Source organism: Miniopterus natalensis, chromosome 4 (assembly GCF_054644295.1).
Source record: "Miniopterus natalensis isolate mMinNat1 chromosome 4, mMinNat1.hap1, whole genome shotgun sequence".
NCBI classification, from domain to species: Eukaryota; Metazoa; Chordata; class Mammalia; order Chiroptera; family Miniopteridae; genus Miniopterus; species Miniopterus natalensis.
This window is the reverse complement of record NC_142084.1, coordinates 53,827,480-53,851,557: the sequence shown is the minus strand read 5'-3', so window position 1 is coordinate 53,851,557 and position 24,078 is coordinate 53,827,480. Positions and strand designations below refer to the sequence as shown.

The 24,078-nt window shown below is 44.9% G+C and overlaps 3 pseudogenes; all 3 read right to left on the bottom strand.

Annotated features, from left to right (window-relative positions):
* Window positions 1–849: 849 nt before the first annotated feature.
* Window positions 850–1,901, bottom strand: LOC148093287 (phospholipid-transporting ATPase IK pseudogene; annotated as a pseudogene).
* A 3,453-nt stretch (window positions 1,902–5,354) lies between these two features.
* LOC148093286 (phospholipid-transporting ATPase IK pseudogene) lies at window positions 5,355–6,587 on the bottom strand (annotated as a pseudogene).
* A 3,451-nt stretch (window positions 6,588–10,038) lies between these two features.
* On the bottom strand, window positions 10,039–10,728 carry LOC148093285 (phospholipid-transporting ATPase IK pseudogene; annotated as a pseudogene).
* Between the last annotated feature and the right edge of the window lie 13,350 nt (window positions 10,729–24,078).

The window sequence follows — 24,078 nt, the reverse complement described above, 5'->3', positions numbered from 1 at the left end:
TTTGTGGACCATTCTCTTCCATTTGGTGGCAGAGTGGTGTCGGACCTGGAAATTGGTGCCCTCCTTCCTTTTTTTTAAAATCCTCACACAAGGGTATGTTTTTATTGATTTTTAGAGAGAGAAGAAGGTAGAGAGACTGAGAGAAACAGAAAGAGTGAGAGGGAGAGAGAGAGAAAGAGAGACAGAGAGAGAGAGAGAGAGAGAGAAACATCAACGTGAGAGAGAAACTTCTATCGGTTGCCTCTCGTACCCGCCCTGACTGGGGATAAAACTCACAACTTAGGTGTGTGCCCTGACTGGGAATTGAACCCATCTGCAACATTTTAGTGTACAGGACAATGCTCTAACCACTGAGCGACCCATCCAGGACTGTGACTCCTTTTGCCAGATGAATGGCCAGCTCTTCTGGGACAGCAGAGTCTTTCAAAAGGACACCGCCTCCAGAGATGCTGGCTAGTTCTTTAGAGATGACTAGCCTGAAGGCAGTGGCTTGCTCTCAGAAAGTGTCATCTGGCTTTTTCTGGAGGACAGTGGCCTCTTCTTGGTTGGTGGTAGAATCTTGGGAGAATATGGCCTTGCGTGCTTCATTGGCAATTTCTTGTGGAAAGAACCAATTGCGAGAGAGCCATGTTTTTAATAAAAGAGAACTGCTCCTCCACAGTCAAGGAGGAGCTCATTGCAGATGCCGGCTGCATGTTTTTTGCTGGACGCCTTCCCCCGGTCTTGGTGCCTCTTCTTCTTCAAGGGAAACATCTTCCTCTAGTATGAGCATGACTTATTGATGCTTGGGGCCAGTTCTTCATCAGATGGGATTGTGTGATCCGCCAGCATGTCATTGTTGACCCCTGCTCACCTCCACACAGTTGTGCCCTGCGTGATGTCTGTGTAGCCTTCCCTGTGGGCAAAAGCATAGCTGGAGCACTGGGCACACGACTCCCAGTGTAGGTACAGCAAAGGCTCCCCGGTGATCTCCTCAGTTGGATCTCTTCCTCCTCCTCGTTGGGGTGTGACTCCTTGAGGACTTGGTAAATAACACCCAAGATCAGTACGGGTAGGGGGTTTAATGACACATTTAGCAGGATCACCAGCAGGATGGAGGGGTGGGACAGCATGTTTCCATCAGCATACAGAAACAGGAAGGTCTTGGGGGAGATTGTGAAGAGCCAAAAGCTTTGGCAGGCCCAAATTATGACAATGTAGAAGCAGAGGCTGAAGAAAATGGCCAGCACAGATAGGACCATCCAATACTTAATGATGATGATGACCTCCATCAGAATAGACAGCAGGCTTGATGGGTCGACTACCACAACAAAAGACTGGTAGTCACTGAGGGGCCCTGCTGTGTCATGGCTGATCCACAGGGTTGCAAAGAAGTTAACCAGGGAAGTTGCTGTGCCATGGGCAATGGTTTGGAGGAAGACCCAGTAGTTGAAGAGCTCATCTGTCTGACTGGTGATGTACAGCTTAGGCAGCTCTAGTGTCTGCTTGGTACTTATGTCCTGCTTGAAGAGCCCAAGGTACAGAACCGGGAAGATGGTGTACAGCAGGTTGAAAAGCACCAGGAGCCAACCTTCATACAGAGTCTGGGAAGTGAAGCCACTGTAGAAAACAAACCACATCTGAATCATCATGTTGCCCAGCATCTTCTAAATGAAGTAGCATAGGAACTTGCAGACTCACATGTAGGACCAACCAATGTGCACCAGCAGCAGTTGCCTCAGGAAGCAGAACTGGGTCAGCATGCAGTCTCTATACTGCACTGCCTGCAAGCCCTCCTGGCCCACCAGCCCTACATTGATGTCTGCAGTCTTGATGATGTTGATGTCATTGGAGACCCGTTCAATGGCCAGGTTCTGGTATTTCTTAACCAGTGCCACAATCAAGGTCTTCTGATTAGCCATCACCCATCAACACATGACCACTTGACACCTTGAGGCCAGTACCACAGAATCCTGCTCTGGCCACATCTCAGGGATCTTGCCCAGTGCTCCTTGCTCTGTGACAGCAGCAGCTTGTCCAGAAACTCTCCGTTAATGACCACAGCTGTCTTGAAGTGTGGAAGATTTTATTGCTCTCCCAGTAGGCCTTCAGGGTCTGAATTATTTCTATCACCTTCAGAATGGGCATGTCCTTGGACAGCAGCTGTCAGGCAAAGCCAAAATTCTTGGCTGTTTTTGGCTTGTCTCTTATGAGTACCATACACTGGAGGGTTTCAAGGACTCCATCATGGAGCCTGAGTTTAATGGCTGCAGGCGGTTTTGCTCCATCTCCTCCTACACCTGGTACAAGGCACCTCCTACACCTGAAAAAGGATGCTGGCCTCCTGTTGTCCCTGGTGCAAGCCCATGCTTGTACTCATCCACCTTTTTACAGGCCAGGCACAGAATGAGCAGGATCTGCTCCACTTAGGTTTGGGCCACTTTGGTGGTCCACTCTGTCAAGTTTATAGTCAGTGTCTGTGCCTTTGGTGTAGAGGTAGATGGAGCTGTCAGGCTTTCAGATGAGCACATACATCCACTTTAGGATGCTGTTGAAGCCATCATGGCAGAACCTGGTACACCTGCTTTGTCCCCAGCTCCATCACCGTGATGCTATATTGTGTGCATGCCATAGGCATGTAGCAGAAACTAGGAGGCAACTTTGACTAGCACCTCATCAGGAGAACCTGCAGGTACTACAGCTGGTTGTCTTTCTCCTACACCATTATGCTGTGTCAGATGGCCAGCAGGCAGCAGAACTCCAGCACCATCTTGTCCTTGTTGCTGTGCACATCACTTAGGAACCTCATGATTTGGGAGAGCAGCTTCCCATTGGCACATTTGTTGTAGAGGTAGGTGTCTTCCTTAACATAGAGCCTCCTCCTCATATGGGTGGTAGACAATGGCATTGATGCAGCACTTCCAGAGGGTCATGATGTGCTGTGTTAATGTGCCTGTCTTCTCTGAGAAGATGTACTCAACCTGGCCCAGCGGGTTGTTGAGGCTGGTGCTGTGGGGTTTCGCAGCCATGTCCTATGGCTCATAGTTTATCCACATGTCCGAGTTGATGAAGGTGCTATTTCCCAGATAGATGAATTTGTGATGAACATGGCTATTGGCACCATGACTCGTGAATAGGAGGATAAATGCCAGAAGGTGAGGAAGGACTCTGTGGCCACACTGTACATGTGCTTTTCAGACACATAGTACTGCTTGCATGGCATTGAATTTCATGACCTTGTACCAGAAACCCAAGGTCAAGGCCAGAGAGATCAGCACCAGGGACATGAAGGTTAGGGTTACCAGCCTATGCATCAGACAGTCTATGTTGGTTCTCAATGGACCATGCCACAGTTTCTCACGATCTTTGTGTCAAAACTGGCTTAGATAATTGTTCTGTAGCAGGTATTCTGTTCCACATCCTACAACTATGTAAGAGGATGTTGTCACTGTCTGGGCAGTACTTTTTGCCAAGCACTTTAGGCACCCCATAAAGTGATGCATCTGACTTTTGTGTTCCTCACACATCTGACCTTGTCAGATGTACGAAGGCTTATCCCGCCACAACTCAGAGCTATCACATGAGTGATGGAGACCTTGTTCTGCAGCACCAAACACATGCTCTTTAGCTGGATCCTGAGGGACTGCCACAAAGAGAGAATGTACCTGGTCTGCTGGAAGTCTGTCTGTGTGCTCACCTGGCTCATGCCGGGACTCCTCCATGTCCACATTCACATTTTGGATGGTGCCTTGGGGCTCCTTGTGCAGGGATAGCAGCAGCTTGTCCAGCTTGTCTCTGTTAATGACCAAATCCAACTTGATATATGACAGGTTTTGTTGCTCTCCCAGTAGGCCTGAAGTGTCAGAACTATCTTCTCCTCTTCCAGAAAGAACTTGTCCTTGGACAGTAGCTGGCAGGCAAAGCCGATATTCTCTGCTATCTCTGGCTTACCTCCTGTGATGACCCACACTTTGGTATCAGTTTTATTCCTTGAGACACTGGATGATGTCAAGCATGCCACCCTGGAGCCTGTGTTTAATGACTGTGGCTCCAAGCAGCTGGAGGATCTGCTGTTTCCTCCTATACCTTGCCACAGTTCTGAAGAAGATACTGGCCACCTGGTACTGCTGGCACCACTCCTGGTGCATGTCCTTATCCACCCCTTTCCAGGCCTGGCAGCGCATGCTCAGGGTTTGCTCTGCAAAGGAGTTGTTAAGACCTCTTATGTGTCCACTCTGTCAAGTCTTTCTCACAAAAACAATAAAAGATGACAGTGGCTGCGTCTTTAGTGTAGAGATAGATGGAGCTGCTGAGGTTTTAGACCAGCGCTGACTTCCACCCTCAAAGCTGTTGAAGACATCATGGCCAGAACGTGGTACACACTCCTCCCCCATCTACATCACTGCCATGCTGTCCTGCAGGCATGCCACGAGAACATAGCTGAAATGCCAGGGCTTCTGTGACCAGCGCCTTTTCATCAGGAAAAGCTGCTCTGGTACTACAACCATCTTTCTCCTGCACCATCACTGTGTGGCAGATGGCCAGCAGGTGCCAGCACTCCTGCAACATCCTGTCCTTGTTGTGCGCGAATCACTCAGAAGCCTTGGATTTAGAAGAGCAGCTTCAAAAAGGCAAATTTGTTCCAGATGTAGGGGTCTCCTTAATGTAGGGCCTCTAACTCATCTGGGCAGTAGACAATACCATTGATGCTGTACTTCTTGAAGTCATAATGTGCTATGTGACCATGCCTGTCTTCTCTGAGATATACTCTACCTGGCCTGCTGGGTTGTTGAGGTTGGTGCTGTCAGCTTTGGCAGCCATGTTTTGGGGCAGGTAGTCTATCCGCATGTCCGAGTTGATGAAGGCACTATTCCCCAGATAGATGAATTCATCTATGGTGAACATGGCCGTGGGTACCATGACACTGCAGGATGGGGAAGGCCCAGAAAATGAGGAATAACTCAGTGCATGGTGGTGTTTGCAAGACTTTGAATTTTGTCACCTTGTCCCAGAAACCCACAGTCAAGGCCATAGATATCAGCATCAGGGATTTAATGTCAGAATCACCCACCTGTTCATCAGACTGTCTACCTTGGTTCTCTTCAGTTGGACCTTGCCATAGTTCCTCATGATCTTTGTGTCAGAACTGGCTTAGATGATGATTTTGTAGCAGGTGACAGTGTTTCCGAACCTACATTCAGGTAGGATGTTGCCACTGTCTGGGGAGTATTTCTTCCCTCCTGCTTCAGGTGCCATGTAAAGTGGTGCATCTGACTTTTGGTTTCCTCACACACCTGACCTTGACAGCTCCACGAAGGCCCTCTCCTGTTGCACCTTGGGGCTGTCTCGTAGGTGTTGGAGTTCTCGTTCTACAGCTACAACTTTGTGCTCTTCACCTGGATCCCAAGGGCCTACCACGTCAGAGAGATGTGCCTGGCTGCAGGAAGTCTGTCCTCTGCTCACCCAGTTCCTGACAGTACTCTTGCTCATCCACATTCACATTTTGGACCAGTGCCTGGGGCTTCTTGCTCTGTGACAGCAGCAGCTTGTCCAGAAACTCTCTGTTAATGACCACAGCCACCTCGACCTGTGGCAGGTTTTGTTGCTCTGCCAGTAGGCCTCTAGGGTCTGAACTGTCTTCCTCTCCAGAACGGGCACGTCCTCGGACAGCAGCTGTCAGGCAAATCCAATACTCTCTGCTGTCTCTGGCTTGTCCCTTGTGAGCACCCACATTTTGGTGTGCCCTTGCTTGAGACTCAGGATGGTTTCACAGATGCCATTTTGGAGCCTGTATTCAATAGCTGTGGCTCCCAGCCGCTGGTGGTTGTGCTCCATCTCCTCATACACCTGTTGTAGACAGTGGCCCCGGTTCTGAAAAAGCATGCTGGCCTCCTGTTGTTACTAGGGCCACTCCTTGTACATGTCTCATCCACCTTTCTGCAGGCCTGGCACAGTGTGAGCAGGATCTGCTCTGAAAATGAAGTTAAGGCCTCTTTGTGGTTCACTCTGTCAAGCCTTTCTCACAGAACCAATCCAAGATGAGAGACAGTGCCTGTGCCTTTTGTGAAGTGGTAGATGGAGGTGTCAGGTTTTCTGACCAACATGGACATCTGATTTCAGATGCTGTTGAAGTCCATTATGGCCAAGACCTGGTCTGCCTTTTCTTCCTTCAGCTTTATCACTATGATGCTGTCTTGCATGTGTGCTAGGAGCATATAGCCGAAATTTTGGGGTCTCAGTTACCAGCACCTGCTCAGCAAGGAAATTGCCTAGTACTACAGATGGTTGTCTTTCTCCTGCACTATCATTGTGTACCAGATGGCCAGCAGGTGCCAGAACTCCAGCACCTTCCTGTCCTTGTTGCTGTGCACATTGCTTAGAAGCCTGACACTTTGGAAGAGCAGCTTCCCATCAGCACATTTGTTCCAGAGGTAGGTATTCTCCTTAACATAGGGCGGCCTTCTCATCTGTGCGGTAGACAATGGCATTGATGCAGAACTTTTTGAAGTCATGATGTCCTGTGTGGGCATGCCTGTCTTAACCAAGAAGATGTACTCCACGTGGCCTAGCTGGTTGTTGAAGCTGGTGCATTGGGGTTTGGCGGCCATGTCCTAGGGCTCATAGTTTATCTGCGTGTCCGTGTTGATGAAGATGCTATTCCCCATATAGATAAATCGTATATGATGTACATGGCTATGGGCACCGTGACTCTTGCTGTGCAGGATGGGGAAGCCACAGGAGATGAGGAAAGACTCTGTGGTCACACTGTACATGTGCTTCACAGACATATAGTGTTGCTTGCATGACCTTGAATTTTGTCAGCTTGTCTCAAGTTCAAGGTCAAGGCCATAGAAATCAGCATAAGGGACATGAAGGTCAGGATCACCAGACTGTTCCGTGGACGATCAATCTTGTTTTGTTTTCAGATGGACTTTGCCACAGCTCCTCAAGATTTCTGTTTCAAAACTGACATAGATGACCATTTTATAGCAGTTGTCTATGTTCTGGATCCTACAGCCATGTAGCAGGATGATGCCACTGTTAGGGGATATCTCTTTCCTACCACTTCAGGTGCCCTATAAAGTGGTGCATCTGACTTTTAGGTTCCTCACACACCTGACCTTGCCAGTTCCACGATGGCGCTCTCCTGTTGTACCTTGGGGCTGTCTCATGGGTGTTGGAGTCCTTGTTCTGTGGCACCAACCGTACTTTTCACCTGGATCCTAAGGGCCTGCCACATCAGAGAGATGCACCTGGCCTGCAGGAAGTCTGTCCTCTGCTCACCCAGCTCCTGACAGGACTCTTGCTCATCCACATTCACATTGTGGACCGGCTACTGGGTCTCTTGCTCTAGGACAGCAGCAGCTTGTCCAGAAACTCTCTGTTAATTACCACAGCCACCTCGACCTGTGGCAGGTTTTGTTGCTCTGCCAGTAGGTCTCTAGGATTCGAACTATCTTCCTCTCCAGAACGGGCACGTCCTCGGACAGCAGCTGTCAGGCAAAGCCGATATTCCCTGCTGTCTCTGGCTTATTCCCTGTGAGCACCCACACTTTGATGTTCCCTTGCTTGAGAGACTGGATGGTATCTGGGATGCCATCCTGGAGCCTGTGTTTAATAGCTGCGGCTCCCAGCCACTGGAAGTCCTGCTCTATCTCCTCCTATATCTTGTGCAGGGTGTGGCCCTGGTTCTGAAGAAGGATGCTGGCCGCGTGGTACTTCCGGCACCACTCCTGATGCATGTCCTAAACTCTTTTGCAAGCCTGGCACAGCATATTCGTGGGTTGTTAAGATGTCTTCTGTGGAACCCCAGGCGCTGGTCCACTCTGTCTAGTCTTTCTCACAAAAGCAATCAAAGATGACAGTGTCTGCGCCTTTGGTGTAGAGATAGGTGGAGCTGTCAGGGTTTTAGACCAGCACTGACTTCCACCCTCAAAGCTGTTGAAGACATCATGGCCAGAACGTGGTACACACTCCTCCCCCATCTACATCACTGCCATGCTGTCCTGCAGGCATGCCACGAGAACATAGCTGAAATGCCAGGGCTTCTGTGACCAGTGCCTTTTCATCAGGAAAAGCTGCCCTGGTACTACAACCATCTTTCTCCTGCACCATCACTGTGTGGCAGATGGCCAGCAGGTGCCAGCACTCCTGCAACATCCTGTCCTTGTTGTGCGCGAATCACTCAGAAGCCTTGGATTTAGAAGAGCAGCTTCAAAAAGGCAAATTTGTTCCAGATGTAGGGGTCTCCTTAATGTAGGGCCTCTAACTCATCTGGGCAGTAGACAATACCATTGATGCTGTACTTCTTGAAGTCATAATGTGCTATGTGACCATGCCTGTCTTCTCTGAGATATATTCTACCTGGCCTGCTGGGTTGTTGAGGTTGGTGCTGTCAGCTTTGGCAGCCATGTTTTGGGGCAGGTAGTCTATCCGCATGTCCGAGTTGATGAAGACACTATTCCCCAGATAGATGAATTCATCTATGGTGAACATGGCCATGGGCACTATGATGCTGTGCAGGATGGGGAAGCCCCAGAAAATGAGGAATGACTCAGTGGTCACACTGTACGTGTGTTTCTCAGACACTTAGTGTTGCTTGCACAACCTGAATTTCATCACTTTGTCCCTGAAGCCCAAGGTGTAGGCCATAGAGATAATCCCCAGAGACATTAAGGTCAGGATCACCCACCTGTTCATCAGACTGTCTACCTTGGTTCTCTTCAGTTGGACCTTGCCACAGTTCCTCATGATCTTTGTGTCAGAACTGGCTTAGATGATGATTTTGTAGCAGGTGACTGTTTCTGAACCTACATTCAGGTAGGATGTTGCCACTGTCTGGGGAGTATTTCTTCCCTCCTGCTTCAGGTGCCATGTAAAGTGGTGCATCTGACTTTTGGTTTCCTCACACACCTGACCTTGACAGCTCCACGAAGGCCCTCTCCTGTTGCACCTTGGGGCTGTCTCGTAGGTGTTGGAGTTCTCGTTCTACAGCTACAACTTTGTGCTCTTCACCTGGATCCCAAGGGCCTACCACGTCAGAGAGATGTGCCTGGCTGCAGGAAGTCTGTCCTCTGCTCACCCAGTTCCTGACAGTACTCTTGCTCATCCACATTCACATTTTGGACCAGTGCCTGGGGCTTCTTGCTCTGTGACAGCAGCAGCTTGTCCAGAAACTCTCTGTTAATGACCACAGCCACCTCGACCTGTGGCAGGTTTTGTTGCTCTGCCAGTAGGCCTCTAGGGTCTGAACTGTCTTCCTCTCCAGAACGGGCACGTCCTCAGACAGCAGCTGTCAGGCAAAGCCAATACTCTCTGCTGTCTCTGGCTTGTCCCTTGTGAGCACCCACATTTTGGTGTGCCCTTGCTTGAGACTCAGGATGGTTTCACGGACGCTGTCCTGGAGCCTGTGCTTAATGACTGTGGTTTCCCGCCGCTGGAGGTCCTGCTCCATCTCCTTGTATACCTGGTGCAGGGCACAGCACTGGTTCTCAAGGATGCTGGCCGCCTCGTTCCACTGGCACCATTCCTGGAGCTTGTCCTCATCTACTTTCTTTACAGGCCTGGCACAGCCTGCTCAGTGATTCCTTTGTAAAGGAGTAAGGCCTCTTTTGTTGTCCACTCTGTCAAGTCTTTCTCACAATATTAAAAAAATATGATAGAGCCTGTGCCTTTGGTGTAGAGGTAAATGTAGCTGTCGGGGTTTCAGATCAGCACTGACGTCTGCTTTCGGATGCTGTTGAAGCCATCATAGTGAGGACACCTGTTAAACCCACTCCTCCCCCTGCTCCCTCACCTTTGATCCTGTCCTGTGTGTGCACCAGGTACACATTACCGAAATCTGAGGCTTCTGTTACCAGCACCTGCTTATCAGGGGAAGTTGCTTAGTACTACAGCTGGTTGTCTTTCTCCTGCACCATCACTGTGGAGCAGATGGCCAGCAGACGCCAGAACTCCAGCACTATCCTGTCCTTGTTTCTGTGCCCATGGCTCAGGAGCTTCACGTTTTGGGAGAGCAGCTTCCCATCAGCACATTTGTTGCAGAGGTGGGTGTTCTCTTTAACATAGGGCCTCCTCCTCATCTGTGCAGTAGACAGTGGCATTGATGGAGCACTTCTTGAAGTCATGATGTCCTGTGTGAGCATGCCTGTCTTGACTGAGAAGATATACTCCACCTGGCCCAGCGGGTTGTTGAGGCTGGTGCTGTGAAGTTTAGGGACTATGTCCTATGGCTCATAGTTTATCCACATGTCCGAGTTGAAGATGCTATTTTCCAGATAGATGAATTTATCTATGATGAACATGGCTATGAGCACAGTGATGCTCTGCAGGATGGGGAAGCCCCAGGAGATGAGGAAAGGCTCTGTGGTCACACTGTACATGTGCTTCACAGACACATAGTGGTGCTTGCATGGTCTTGAATTTCATCACCTTATCTCAGAAACCCAAGGTCAAGGCCATAGAGATCAGCACCAGGGACATGAAGGTCAGGATCACCAGACTGTTCAGCAGACTGTCTACCCTGCTTCTTTTCAGATGGACCTTGCCACAGTTCCTCATGATCTTTGTGTTATAACTGGCTTAGATGATTGTTCTGTAGCTGGTGTCTGTATTCTTGATCCTACAACCGTGTAGCACAATGTTGCCACTGTTTGGGGAGTATTTATTTCTTCTCTACCACTTTAGGCGCCCCTTAAAGTGGTGCACCTGACTTTCAGGTTCCTCACACACCTGACCTTGCCATTCCATGAAGACCTGCTCCTGACACACTTTGGGGCAGGCTCATGGGTGTTGGAGTCCTTGTTCTGTGGTACCAACTGTGCTTTTCACCTGGATCCTAAGGGCCTGCCACATCAGAGAGATGCACCTGGCCTACAGGAAGTCTGTCCTCTGCTCACCCAGCTCCTGACAGGACTCTTACTCATCCACATTCACATTTTCGACCTGCTACTGGGTCTCTTGCTCTAGGACAGCAGCAGCTTGTCCGGAAACTCTCTGTTTTTGACCACAGCCACCTCGATCTGTGGCAGGTTTTGTTGCTCTGCCAGTAGGTCTCTAGGGTTCGAACTATCTTCCTCTCCAGAACGAGCATGTCCTCAGACAGCAGCTGTCAGGCAAAGCCAGTACTCTCTGTGGTCTCTGGCTTGTCCCCTGTGAGCACCCACATTTTGGTGTGCCCTTGCTTGAGACACAGGATGGTTTCACAGATGCCATTTTGGAGCCTGTATTCAATGGCTGTGGCTCCCAGCACCTGGAGGTGCTCTGTCTTCTCCTGCACCTTGTGTAGGGTGGCTCTGGTTCTGAAGAAGGGTGCTGGCCTCCTGGGGCCCCGGCACCACTCTTCGTAAGTGTTCTCACCCACTGTTTGCAGACCAGGCACAGCATGAACAGAGGAGAGGAGGTTAAGGCCTCTTTCGTGGTCCACTTCGTCAAGACTTTCTTATGCCAACAATTAAAGATGACAGCTTTTCTTGGATTATCTTTTGTGTTTTACTAAGAAAATGTCTATGTCCCGTGTCCTTTTAGGTGAGATTTGGGTGATATCAGTATGCTTCCAATAAAGTAATATTGAAACTTGCTATGGTCTGAATATTTGTGTTCCCTCTCATGTCCCCAGTTCATATATTGAATTTCTAATGCCTGATGTGAGGGCATGAGCAGGTTAGGCCTTTGTGCTCTGCTTAGGTTATAAGGGTGGAACCCTCATCAATAGGATTAATGCTTTTATCAAAGGGACCCACAGAGCTCCCTTGGCTTTTGCACCATGTGAGAACACAGCAAAAACTTGCTGGATATGAACCTGTAAAGGGGGTCGTCACCCAACCTTCAAGATTAAGTTCCTGGCCCCTTGATCTTGAACTTCCTGCCTCCAGAACTGTGAAAAATATTTTTGTTTGTTTGTTTATAAGATATCCAGTCTGTAGTATGTTGTTATAGCAGTCTAAACAGACTTAGAACTATAAGACAGTTTTCCATACGTTACTTTAACAAAGAACGAAACTTGTCGACCATCGTGTATATTTGCATAGTAGCCATTATCATCCCAGCTTTAGTTCTGAAGAGGCAGATTTCCTTCTTTGGGTTTCACCTACTTAATGACATAGAATACACCATTAATCCAGAGGAAAGCAGGAAATCTATTCAATTAAAGACAAGTGTGATGTTGTACAATTAATCATAATCTTCTTAAGGGAAATAAAAATAATTTGTTTTTAGTAAGAAGGAACCTATAATTATTCGTGAGAGCAGAAAACCCACTCATGAATACATCATGTTTACTTTGTGGTGACATACGTTGCAGTTTTGCTATTAGTTTTTGGCATGAAAAAGTATATGTTAAGTCTTGTCATTTCTGGTTCTGATAATCTGCTCTGATGACAGATTAAAAATGCAGTTTGGCGTTTCAGGTCATAAATCTCAAATAATCAACCCACAAGAACAGCACCAAACCCTCCAGAGAGGTTTCCAACATGAAACGATGACACTTGGTAATAAACTGCAGGATTAGTGATGTGACTTGTCACTGGTTCAGCCAGAAGAAGCAGGAAAAACATCACAGTTGCTACAGTGACCACTTAGAAGTTGTGTTCTATAAATCTGGAAAATCAACTTCTGGAAACTCTCCCCTGGGATGAAGATACACGGTGTGTCAGCCATGTACCATGAAAACCTTTGATTATTGTAGGTTGTGACTTAGGCAGCAGACATTTTTCTTGTGCCCAGAAACAAGCCTGGTGTTCCTCATTTCCTCTTTCCCTGGATCTGAGGGACCTTCTAGGTCCTTCATAAAACTTTATAGGCAGCTCCCTTAAAACATCCATTTCACAGTGAATCACAGACTACTTTTGCATTTTTGTTCCATTTCTGTCTACTTTTCACACTTTTATTTTTGCCTTTTCTATGAAAACAAAATGCATCTGAAAATGTAAGCTCATGTGGCTAAGAAGGAAAACTTTGTACTATCTCTGTTCATTTGTGAGGTGGAAAGAACACAGCTCTAGTAACGAAGACAATGACTGAAGCCCCTCGTCACACTTCACCACTTATTAGCTGTGTGTCTATGAGCAAGTTACATTAACCCCCACCAGCCTCACTTTCCCTGTGTGTAAAATGGGGATTATGATATTTCCCTATCCAAGGCTGTTGTGAATATAAATCAAAGGAATTCACATATAAAGTACCTAGCACCCTGTCTGAGATGCAGGAAGTAATAGATATCTGAAGGAAAAAAAAAAACAACCAGAGGAAAAGAATGCTTTTTATTTATTTATTTTTTATTAGAAAGCTTTTTAAATGAGAAATCAGAAGAATGATATGAGACAAGGCTCTAAATAATGATTACTAAACCATGGTTCTCAGTGCACATGAAATGAAATAAAGTCCTACTAGTTTTTAGTAATTCTGAAGTGACAGCATTGTGCTAAGTGCTTTGTATAGGATCAAATCATGTTACGCTTAAATAATCTGATGTGAATATCATTTTCCCCAGTTTGCTGATAAAGAAATTTTAACCCAGAGACTTTAGTAACTTATTCAATAGCTTATGGTACAGTCAAGATCAAACACAGATAATCTATCTCTAGTTAAACACCATGCTCTATTGCCAATTGCATATTTATTTATAGAGTCTTGCCTAGAATAGCAGACTAAGTGTTTTGACTGAAAAACATTCATGTTTGTCACCTTCTAAACAAATTGTTTTCAACAGATTTTTTCCATCTCTAGTCAGCAGAAGAAAAACCAGATAATTTCCATAATTTTGGTTAAGGATAATCCATTTTATACTCATTTATTTTAAATTACCATATATGGTTTAGGAGTTAGCCTTATAAATTAGCAAGGCAAATTAATATGTCATTTTAAAAAATAAGATGAATTACCCATTTTTTTCTACTTATAGGTTATGTAAGGACCCGTAAATATTTGTTTCCTAACTCCCTAGTGCCCTAACTTCAGCAAATTTTGATATTACTTTCCAGAGGGGACTGATTCTTACACCTTATAATGTTGGCACCTGTTCACTTAAAAATAATTCATATACCTCTCTTCAGATATTATCACCTCTTTTTGTTTTATATTTTATGTTACATGTGTTCTGGGACCCACTACTACTTACTTGGAACAAAACATTTACAGATTTCATGGAGCATTGAGCTCAGCTACTTTCAAAAGAAAAATAAAGGATAATAGTCTGTTAAGGACATTAAACAATGTACATTTTGCATTTAAAACAAATTTGCTTATTTTTAGCAAAGATCACCTATGATCTTGTATGGTTTTATCTGACCTACTGTTGAGTACCTGCCTAACCCATGTCTCCATTAATAATGGCCTTCCACTCTGAGCGCCTGTGGCAGGGGTGTTTGTCTATGGTCGCACCTTAATTCTTTGAGCTCCCAACTCACACAGCATCCCTCTTAATGCACCACCTGGTCATGACCAATCTGATCCCGTTTTGAACAGAGAAACAGGGTTTAGCCACTTGAACTGAAGAGTCTTATGGTGCTAGAGCGGCAGTTTTCAACTACCGGCATGTTGATGAGTAATAAAGTGACTCTGCAGGGAGAAGTAGGAATTTAGAATAGAAGAGAGCAGAAAAGAGGGATCTTGTGGCCTCAGAGCAAGAAGGATGCAGAGAAATGTGCTGCCGTGGAGCCTGAAGCTTCCCAATGACCACTTCCATTTCCCTTGGGGCCCCAGCTTGCTTCTTGTTGATGTGAAGTCCTCTACCACCATCCCTGGGGATCTGAATTGCTTTAGTGGGCCTCTCTTCTTTGCAGCCAGAAGAATCTCAACTACAGTTACAACTGCCTTAAGGCTGTTTCCAGATATGGCTTCATGTGTGTGTGCTAGACTTTCAGGGCTCCTGTAGGATCAGAGGGGGACACTGTACTATACTGGCTACGAGAGCATGCTCTATAGCTATACTGCCGGGGGTGGAAATCCCAGTCCTGCCCCTTACTGGTTGTGTGATCTTGGACAGTTTAACTTCTCTGTGCTTTGGTTTCCTTGTTTGCAAACATGAGAAATATTTTTCTACATTATAGTTTGTTGTGAGGATTAAACACATGTAAATAGTGTACTTGGTATGTGGTATTCAAGTATCCAATGAGCAGTAGCCGTTATCTCAGTAAAGCCTTTTACACATACACAGAGTCACACATATGCACATATAGGTACATATATACACATATATAATGTACATATGCCTATAATAGACATACCTATAATACAAGAGTATATATTTTATATGTATGTATATGTATTCACATATATAGATGTATGAACACACACACCCCTCATTACCTGCCCCAAGTCTGTGCTCCTATAGCTCTTTGTCCACATTTATATTATACCTTCATCACACTGCATTATAAGCTACTCATGTATTGTTTCTTTCACTACATGTGTGCTCCAGGGATGTGTCTGGTGTTGGTGATATTCCTGAGCTCACAAGAGACTTGTGTTTTTGGATAGGTAAATGTAGGTGATACTTCACTATTAGATCTTCATCCTCTTAACAGTTGGCTCTCTGTTAAATTCACATGTCCCTAAGAGACTTAATGCTTCCTGCTGTTTTATTTTATTATTTACACTTAAAGGGAATGAATTTTAAAGTCCTCCCTGAAAGTAAGCTTTGGCAAGAGAATAGGAGAGAGGCCTTAGGAGTTTGGATGTCTGTGAGCGATGGGCAAATGAGGAGGGTGAGATTCATAATCTTCATACATTTGTCCTGAAACAGTTCTCATGATAACATATCTCTTCCCAACTCAACTCACATGATCAGCAGCAGTGCATGATATCCAGCTGTGCTCCGCAGCTTGGTTGTAGTAGAGAAGAAAGCAAACAGTCATAATGTATTAGTCTGCTGGAGCTGCCATAACAAAATCCCACACACTGGGTGGCTTATTTATTTTCTCGTAGTTCTGTGGTCTGGAAGTCCAAGGTCAAGATGCCATCATGCATTGTATCTGGGGAGATCTTTCCTCCTGTCTTACAGGTAGCTGCCTTCTCGCTGTGTCCTCACATGGCCTTTCCTCTGTGTGCACACAGGGAGAAAGAAAAAGAAAGAGCTCTGGTATCTCTTCCTCTTCTTATAAGGACACAAGTCCTATGCAAGCAGGGCCTCACCCTTACTGTGTAGATGAATGTTTGTGGCTCCCAATCCATATGTTGAAATCCTACCCCCTAGTGTGATGATATTAGGAAGTGGGGCTTTTGGGAGTAATTAGGGCCTGAGGGCAGAGCCCTATGAATGGGATTAGTGCTCTTATAAAAAAGAGACCTCAGAGAGCTTCTTTGCCCCTTCTACTTCTGCAGTGCGAGGTTATAGTGAGATGACGGCTGTCTATGAACCAGGAAGAGCATCCTCACCAGACACTGAATCTGTTAGTGACCTGGTCTTGGACTTCCCAGTCTCCAGAACTGTGAGAAATAAATTTGTTGTTAATAAGCCATTCAGTCTCTGGTATTTTGTTTTAGAAACCAAAATGGACTAAGACAGCTCTTATGATTTCATTTAATTATAATTGCCTTCTTAAAGGCTCTATTCCAAATGCAGTCACATTGAGGGTTAGAGCTTCAACATGAATCTTGGGGGGACAGTTCAGTCCATACATATGAATTCCAACTGGAGACCTACTTTGAGTAAAATTTTTTGTGCATGTCTGGTAGGCCCAAGTTTTCTACTCTGCATAAATATGTAACCAAAATCCAAACTGAGGGATGGGTCTCTGTAGCCTGCAGATAAGAAACAAAAAGCAGTGATCATTAAAATGAGGTCCCCACAGTCACGTATGTGCAATCTAGAAATGCAGAAGCCCTTACATTTCAGTTCAGTTTCAAATACTAAAACCACACGGTGTAGATTCTGGCTTTCCCAGGTGAACTTGGAAGAGTCAGAATGTGCAGAACCCAAATGCAGTCAAGGGTGCCAGGAGGAGTCTGTGGAGGAGGTGAGATGCCCCAGAGCCATGTCAGGGCCTCTGAAACAGATCTGTTAGACTGAGGAGTGACACATCAGGATGAGAAAGGCTCACTTAAGTCTGGGAAACACAGCAGGTGAATTGAGAGTCAACTGAGACAGTACAGCCAGAAGGGCAGAGCAGGGAAGGTGCTGAAGAAACAAAGAGGTGGAAATGAAATGGTAGGAGGATGGGATCCGAGGACTGAGGCCAGAGCTAATTTTGGGAACACTGAGTTCTCCTATGTGTGGCTTGGCAGACATACTACACAGAGGGCTTGATCTGGCCTCATACCACTAGAAAAATCTTGGCAGATAAAAAAAGGGGTTTCATGAAATTTCAGGCATTATACTCTTTCATGGCACTTTCTGATGAAATGTCCAAGCTAGGTGATCTCATCTAGGAGTAATACTAACCCTACTTTGACTAATGAACTTTTTGATCATTAAAAGTGAATTTTTAAATTAGGATTTTTTTTCTTTATGTATAAATTGTGTTATCTTCCAGCTAACCCTGTAGCATGTCAATGGGTAATAACTGTAGTTATTCTTTATAATATTTCTTAGTTATTATTCATTTACTTTATGAATGTTACATCCTCAAGGAAGCCTTCTCTGACCTGAGACCCCACATTGGATGAAAGCCCCCAGCCATACCCTCTCCTAGTAACCTGAACTTCTCCTATTTAGGCCTCTCACTATTGCATTTAAATAGTAATTGCATGATTAATTGTTTAACATCTTTCTTCCTTGCCAGATTATTTCCCCAAAGAAAACAGGAACCAGGCCTATTTTAATAATAGCCATATCCAACACTGGTTCTTGTCCATAGCAATAAATTCCTTTTAAATGAGTTATTTCATTCACTCATTTATTCATCCATTAGCTAATGCATTTAGTATTTGCAAGACCTAGGAACTGTGCTATAAACAGGGAAGCAAAAATTAATGTGCCTGCATTCAAAGAGTTCGCAATTTAGTACAGACCGTTCCTCTGGAGAACCCGATGAAAGAAGTGGTTCCTCTCTCCAGAAATTCCTCATTTATAATGAATGCGAGATTTTGCATTGAGCTCTCTGTTCACAAATCCCTGGAGGCGTATTCACTGTCTTCCTAAAATTCCTTGGTTCCTGGAGTCAGGATCCTGTCATGAAAGGCAGACTTGAAAACATATACAAGGTAAGGGGGGTAAAGGAGGGCATGAGCGTGTCCTGCCATGGGTCAGAAAGGGCTTGCACTGGAAGAACTATGATTCCACAGGAAGCAGCGAGAGCTGTAGAGGTTAAGAAGGTGGTGTTTGTTTGGAAAGGCCTGGGGGTGTAAAAGACCATGGCACCTCAGGGAACTGCAAGGGCAGGGAGAAGTTGTCAGCGGAGGAGACTGGAGAGGTAACTAGATCAGGGAGGACCCTGCTTACCCCTGGGCTCGATGAGTAGTTTTGTTGTTGTTTATTGCAGGTGTTCTTCAGGGAGTGACAGGATCAGATTTGTAGTTTAGAAGGAGCCCTCTGGTGGTGGTGTTGAGGGCCGATAGGAGCCAGCAGACCAGCTGTACTAGCCGTCCAGGTTCCAAGGCCTGAACAAGGGCTGGGCAATGGGATTTGAGGAGAGAGTATAGGCTGGAGTGATACTTAGGAAGGAGAATCAGCAGAGTTTTGTGCAGTGGATGTGGATCGTGTGAGAGAGGGTAGGATTTTGCTTCAGGCATTGAGTGCAGGATGGTGGTAGGTTTAGAAGGTCTCCTTGGGCAGCCCCTTTGGCATGAATGCAATTCAACAAACGGAAAGTGCCCACAGACACTTTTCATTCAAAGTGCAATAAGCTTTTGTAAATGCTAAAATGTGCATGCCTTACCACTGAGATTACCCAGCAGATTGGAATGAGGAATGTCAAGAAAACCAACCTGCTTTTGAAACACAGAGGTTGTATGTGCGCAGTCACAGTGAGGTGACATTCTGATCTTTTTTCTTGCAGTGAGAGAGAGCATGGGCTGCACTGAGCAGCCAGATGGGCCACATGCAGTCTGGGTACTGTGGCTTACTCATTTCTTATAAATAAGTTTTCCTATAGGTTAGGATTCTTGGGGATTATAAATCTTAATTTATGACAAAAATATCTGTGAAAGGTACAACCCATTTACTATTACTGCAGTTTCCGACTTCATCTACTAGGACAGTGGGCTTTCAATTATTTTTTATATATTTCTTATTTTTTTAATTTTAGAGAGAGAGGAAAAGAGAGGAGAGAGAGACGGAGAGACAGAAAGAGCTATGGGAGAGGGTAATATCCACCATCTGCCTCCCCACACCCTCTACTGGTGATTGAGCCTGCAACCCAGGCCTGTGCCCTGACTAGGAATGAATGGAACTGGCAACCTTTTGGTGCACGAGACTAAGCCCAAGGCTAAGTTAATATTTTAAATAACAGCTTTATTGAGATATAATGCACATACCCTATAATTTACCCATTTAAAGTATACAACGCTTTCAGTTTCTTTTTTATATTTAAAAATACTGTTTTTTCTAAAATTCCTTTTGCAATTAAATGGTAGTCCTTTTGTACAAAGAAAAAATACTACAAAGTATGTATATTTAAAAATTTGGCTACCAGTTTTATACATAAGAAATTTTCTCATGTGCCTCTGGTTATCAGAGTCAAGAAAGAATATAGTCTTTTGTGGGTTTACATGAAAGAAAAGTGGAGAATACAGTCAAAATATTATCAGAGAAGTGACTCGCGCAGTGAGAATAGAAGAGAAGACTGAAGGTGGACTGTCCTAATGGCTCTCTCCGCTGCCCTGCTGGGGACAGCAGACCCAGTGCAATTTACAGCCTCTCAGCTCACTAGCAAGGGGCCAGGGCACCTCCCCTGCCAGCACACCTGGCTAACGGTGGATGTGCTGTCACGAGTGTATTCTCACCCAGGGTGGCAGTGGTGTTGCACTGAGGGGAAACATAAATAAATAATAGTCTCGAGTTTACACTGAAGTATGTGTTGAAAGAAAAAAAAAAGCTCAACCTAACCATTACTGTAGATACACAGTGGGAAAAATTGGAAGAATTTGAGAAGTTTGGATGTCACCTCACATTGTGTGTTAATGATCTTTGAGGTTGATGGGATAGATCTAAAAAACCATGCATTTTGCTAAAGTAACAGTTGTAGGAAAAATATAACCCTTTTCCTATTGAAATCAACAGAGTTGTCCACAAAGATTGAACCTCTCTGGTTTGCCCTGAGATACTGGGTGCCAGGAATACAATTGGCCTTTAGGCTGACCCACATATTGGTCATATGAGTGGATAGCCAGAGAGAGGCTTAGACCAATTTGGTCCAACCCATCCTGGCAGCACTGCTAGACTATTTGTCCTTAAATGCAGCTTTTATCTTCTAACTTAAGGGGTTAAAGTGCCTCCCTATTTAATGCTTCATCTCCTTTAAAGTTTACTATAACCAGCACCATCCCAACCTTCCCATAACTAGTTTATTTCCTCATTGTTTCAGATACAGAAAGAGTCACTCTTGTGTCTAAATGTTTGCTTCTATTGTTTAACTTTCTATTGTATTTGCTTTTAGTAAAGACTGCTTTGGAGTGTTGTCCTCTGCTTACAAAAATTGATGCTATTAAAATAGTGTTATATAGTTTTTCATGACAGCTAAGTCCACTATAATGCTTCCTGTGTCCTTTATGAGGATTTTGAGGAGGAAATTTCACTCAGATCTCTCCCCTGTACAGGTGTATGTGTTTCTTATAATTATTATTACTTGTAACTAATCATGTTTCCTTAGTTGCTTTGGCCACTAGGAAAGTCAGAATCACATATGCATCTCTTCTTTAATACTGAATATATTCTTATGGCTTGACTTGTGTAACTTTTCCTCTGACCTCATGCTATTGTTCAGGCCTTGGGGGTTGAGAGTGGTCCCCTAAAAAATCGAGGTGTAGAACAATATTTGCAGCATACAACATTTTGCATAAGAAAGAGGGTGAAACAGGATAGATATGTGCATTTTCTAATATTTTCAAAAAGAAAAATGGAAGGATAACTTTAAAAATTAACAAAATCAGCAGTTTATAGTGGTAGGAAGAACAGTGGAAACAAGGACATGGATGAAAGCTATACTTTCTGAATGTACAGTTTTGTGGTTCATACTTAAGAACCATATCAATGTTTTATATAATTAAAAGAAAAATTAAATAGATTATAAAAACAAGGAAATTTCCAAACAAGCTGGTATCATTTGTGGTGTAACTCCTTAGAGAAAAAATATTTAAAGTGCTTTTAAATCACATATTTAAATGACAGTATTACTATAGACACTTTAGGGATAAAATCCAATCCCATTAAGAAACCTTAAACTGAATTCAGTATTCTTGTTGTCAATGTTAATGTTTGTATTGCTGGGGTTTCCCCCTCCTATAATTTTTAAAATTGTAGTAAAATACACTTAACATAAAATTGATTGCCTTAACCATTTTTAAGTGTACAGCTCAGTAGTATCAAGTGCATCTATATTGTTGGCAATCATCACCACCATCACTTTCCAGAACTCTCTTCATATTTGCAAAGATGAAACATCATACCCATTAAACAATAATACCCCATTCCTCTTCCCCCAACCTCTCCTTTCTCTATGATTTTCACTAAGTACCTCATGTAAGTGGAATCATATAGTATTCATCTTTCTTGTAACTGGTTAATATCATTTAGCATAGTGTTCTCAAGTTTCGTTCATGTTGTAACATATTGCAGAATTTCCTTTCTTTTTAAGGCTGAATGATATCTGTGTGTGTGTGTGTGTGTGTGTGTGTGTGTGAGTGTGTGACATTTTTCTCATCTAACTTACCTGGATGGTTATTTAGGTTGCTTCTGTTGGGGGTGGTGGGACCGGCACGAGGTGTTAGACCGATGGGGTCAGACCAGACCTGGGTTTAGCAACGTTGGTACTCGAGTTTTGGCTAGGAAAGAATTCAGAGCCAAGGCTCAAACTACGTGAAAACATTTATTTAGAAAATCTCAGAGGTAGTAAAATAATTCATAGATGAAATGGGCTTAGGAAACGAGTTATAGAGGCAAAGGAAGGGCCCTTAGAGCTTAGGAGTGAGGAAGGTAAAAGTGAGGTGCCTGGGAGGAAGGGGAAACAGAGGAGGAGGGGCAGGGGAAAGGTAGGGTGTCCTCCTGGGGGGGGGGGAGAGCACTCTGGGTCCTCTGGCTTAAGGGTTTTAAGGGTAGAGATTTTAGGGGCGGTCCCAGGGGAAGAATAGAACATTCATCAGCTTTCCAGGTGTGTCCTTTCAGGGTTGTGGTCTGCACTGATTGATTGGTCAGCAGCGGGGCAGGGGGTCATTATCCAGTGTAGCTGGTCCTGAGGTTAGCCATGACATTGCTTATCTGGCTTTGCTGCTTTTCTGGGCCTGGAGCTGAGATACAACTGAGGCCTAGAAATTACCTCTAGGGAGGAAAGGTCAGAGGGTCTAAACCCAATGACCAGCAATATGTTAGGTGAGGAAAGGTCACCTTGGGGATGAGATCCCACCCTACAAAATTGTTCATTGCTATTTATGTGGGGCTTTTCACCCTGGTGACATCTGTACCTGGCCCACCCTCCTTGCTTTGCTCATGTATGATTTAGCCAATGTGAATAACGCTGCTATGAACATGGGTATGCAAATATCACTTGAAGACCTTGCTTTCAATTCTTTTGAGTATATACCCAGAAGTGGAATTGCTGGATTATATGGTAGCTCTATTTTTATTTTTTGAGGAACCACTATACTGTTTTCCAAAGCAACAGTTTACAGTCCCAACAATAGTGCACAAGAGTTCCAATTTCTCCACACCCTCACCAACACTTACTTTCTTTTTAATAGTAGCCATCCTAATGGGCATGAGGTTTTACTCATGAATTTTTGCAAGTCATTTCAAATCCCTTTTGAATCTAGGTAGAATAAAAATAATATTTAAAAAATAATGCTCAATTGACTTAGTTTTTTCCTCTTCTCCTTTTATTCTGCATCCAGCTCTCAAATCCAGCTTTTCCATGCATTCTTCTTTCTTCTCCCGTTTCTCTGATTTTTTGTGTTAATATAATTTTTCACTTTATGATTTTGGACTACTTGCTAGTGTTTCATGTGTATTTAGTCCTGTTGTCCCAGGCTGTGTGTGTGTGTGTTTAAGTAGTAGGGGCTATGGTTTACACTTCATCTCTAATGATATTACATCAAGAAACGCTTCATTTTTTACTGTATAATTGTAACAAATGCTCAACTTTTAGTTTATTAACTCTCAGAGTACTCAGCACATGTCTTTAGAATTGCAGGAACTTCTTTTTGTTTGCAGCAGCTGATGCTTGTTTTAGGAGTCCTGCAAGAATATTCAATCATTCAATTAACATTTCTTGAGCTCCTATTACATGGTGTCCTTGACAGGGCATCTGTCTTTGCAGCATCCTTTGAGATGACTAGTAACGTTCAGCTAGGGTGAGGCCCATTTCTGTGGCAACTTGGGGGAAGGGACAAGTAGGAGAGCTTTTGGTATGAGCCTGACACTTGGGGGCCACTTCTTCAACAGGTGGGGCATCTATTCCCCAGCCAAAGACAAACACTGGATGAAAGGCAGACACTGGAACTCTGCGAATAGTGTACAATTGACCCTGTGACAACGCTGGGGTTTGGGGGCACCAGCAGCCCTCACCCCAATGGAAGATCCACTTATAATTGCGTATATTCTGGGTTCTATGGTGATCAACCTGTTTCCATTTAATGGGGATTGCCCTGATTTTAAAACGAAAAGTCCAGCGTCTAAATAACCCCATTACTTCCAGGTAAACTGGAGTGGTTGGTCATCAGCGCTCTAATTCTGAGCCACAACCCCGTCTCTCCCCCGCCAGGTGCCTAGGGCTGTGGAGCACGCTTGAGCAGCTCGCCCACGCCTCGTTCCCTCCTGTCCCAAAACTACAAGTCCCAGCATGCAGTGCAGCCCCTTCTCAGCCAGTCCTTGGCCGCGTTACGTCATTGGCGCCCGGTCCTCTACGGGCGCGGCGCTTGGGAGCCGGTGCGCGGGGAAGTCTACGTGCTGACGCTTTGCTCTCAGAGCCCGTCCGGGCCTCCGGGATGGTCAGAGTCCCGCGGCAGGAGGAG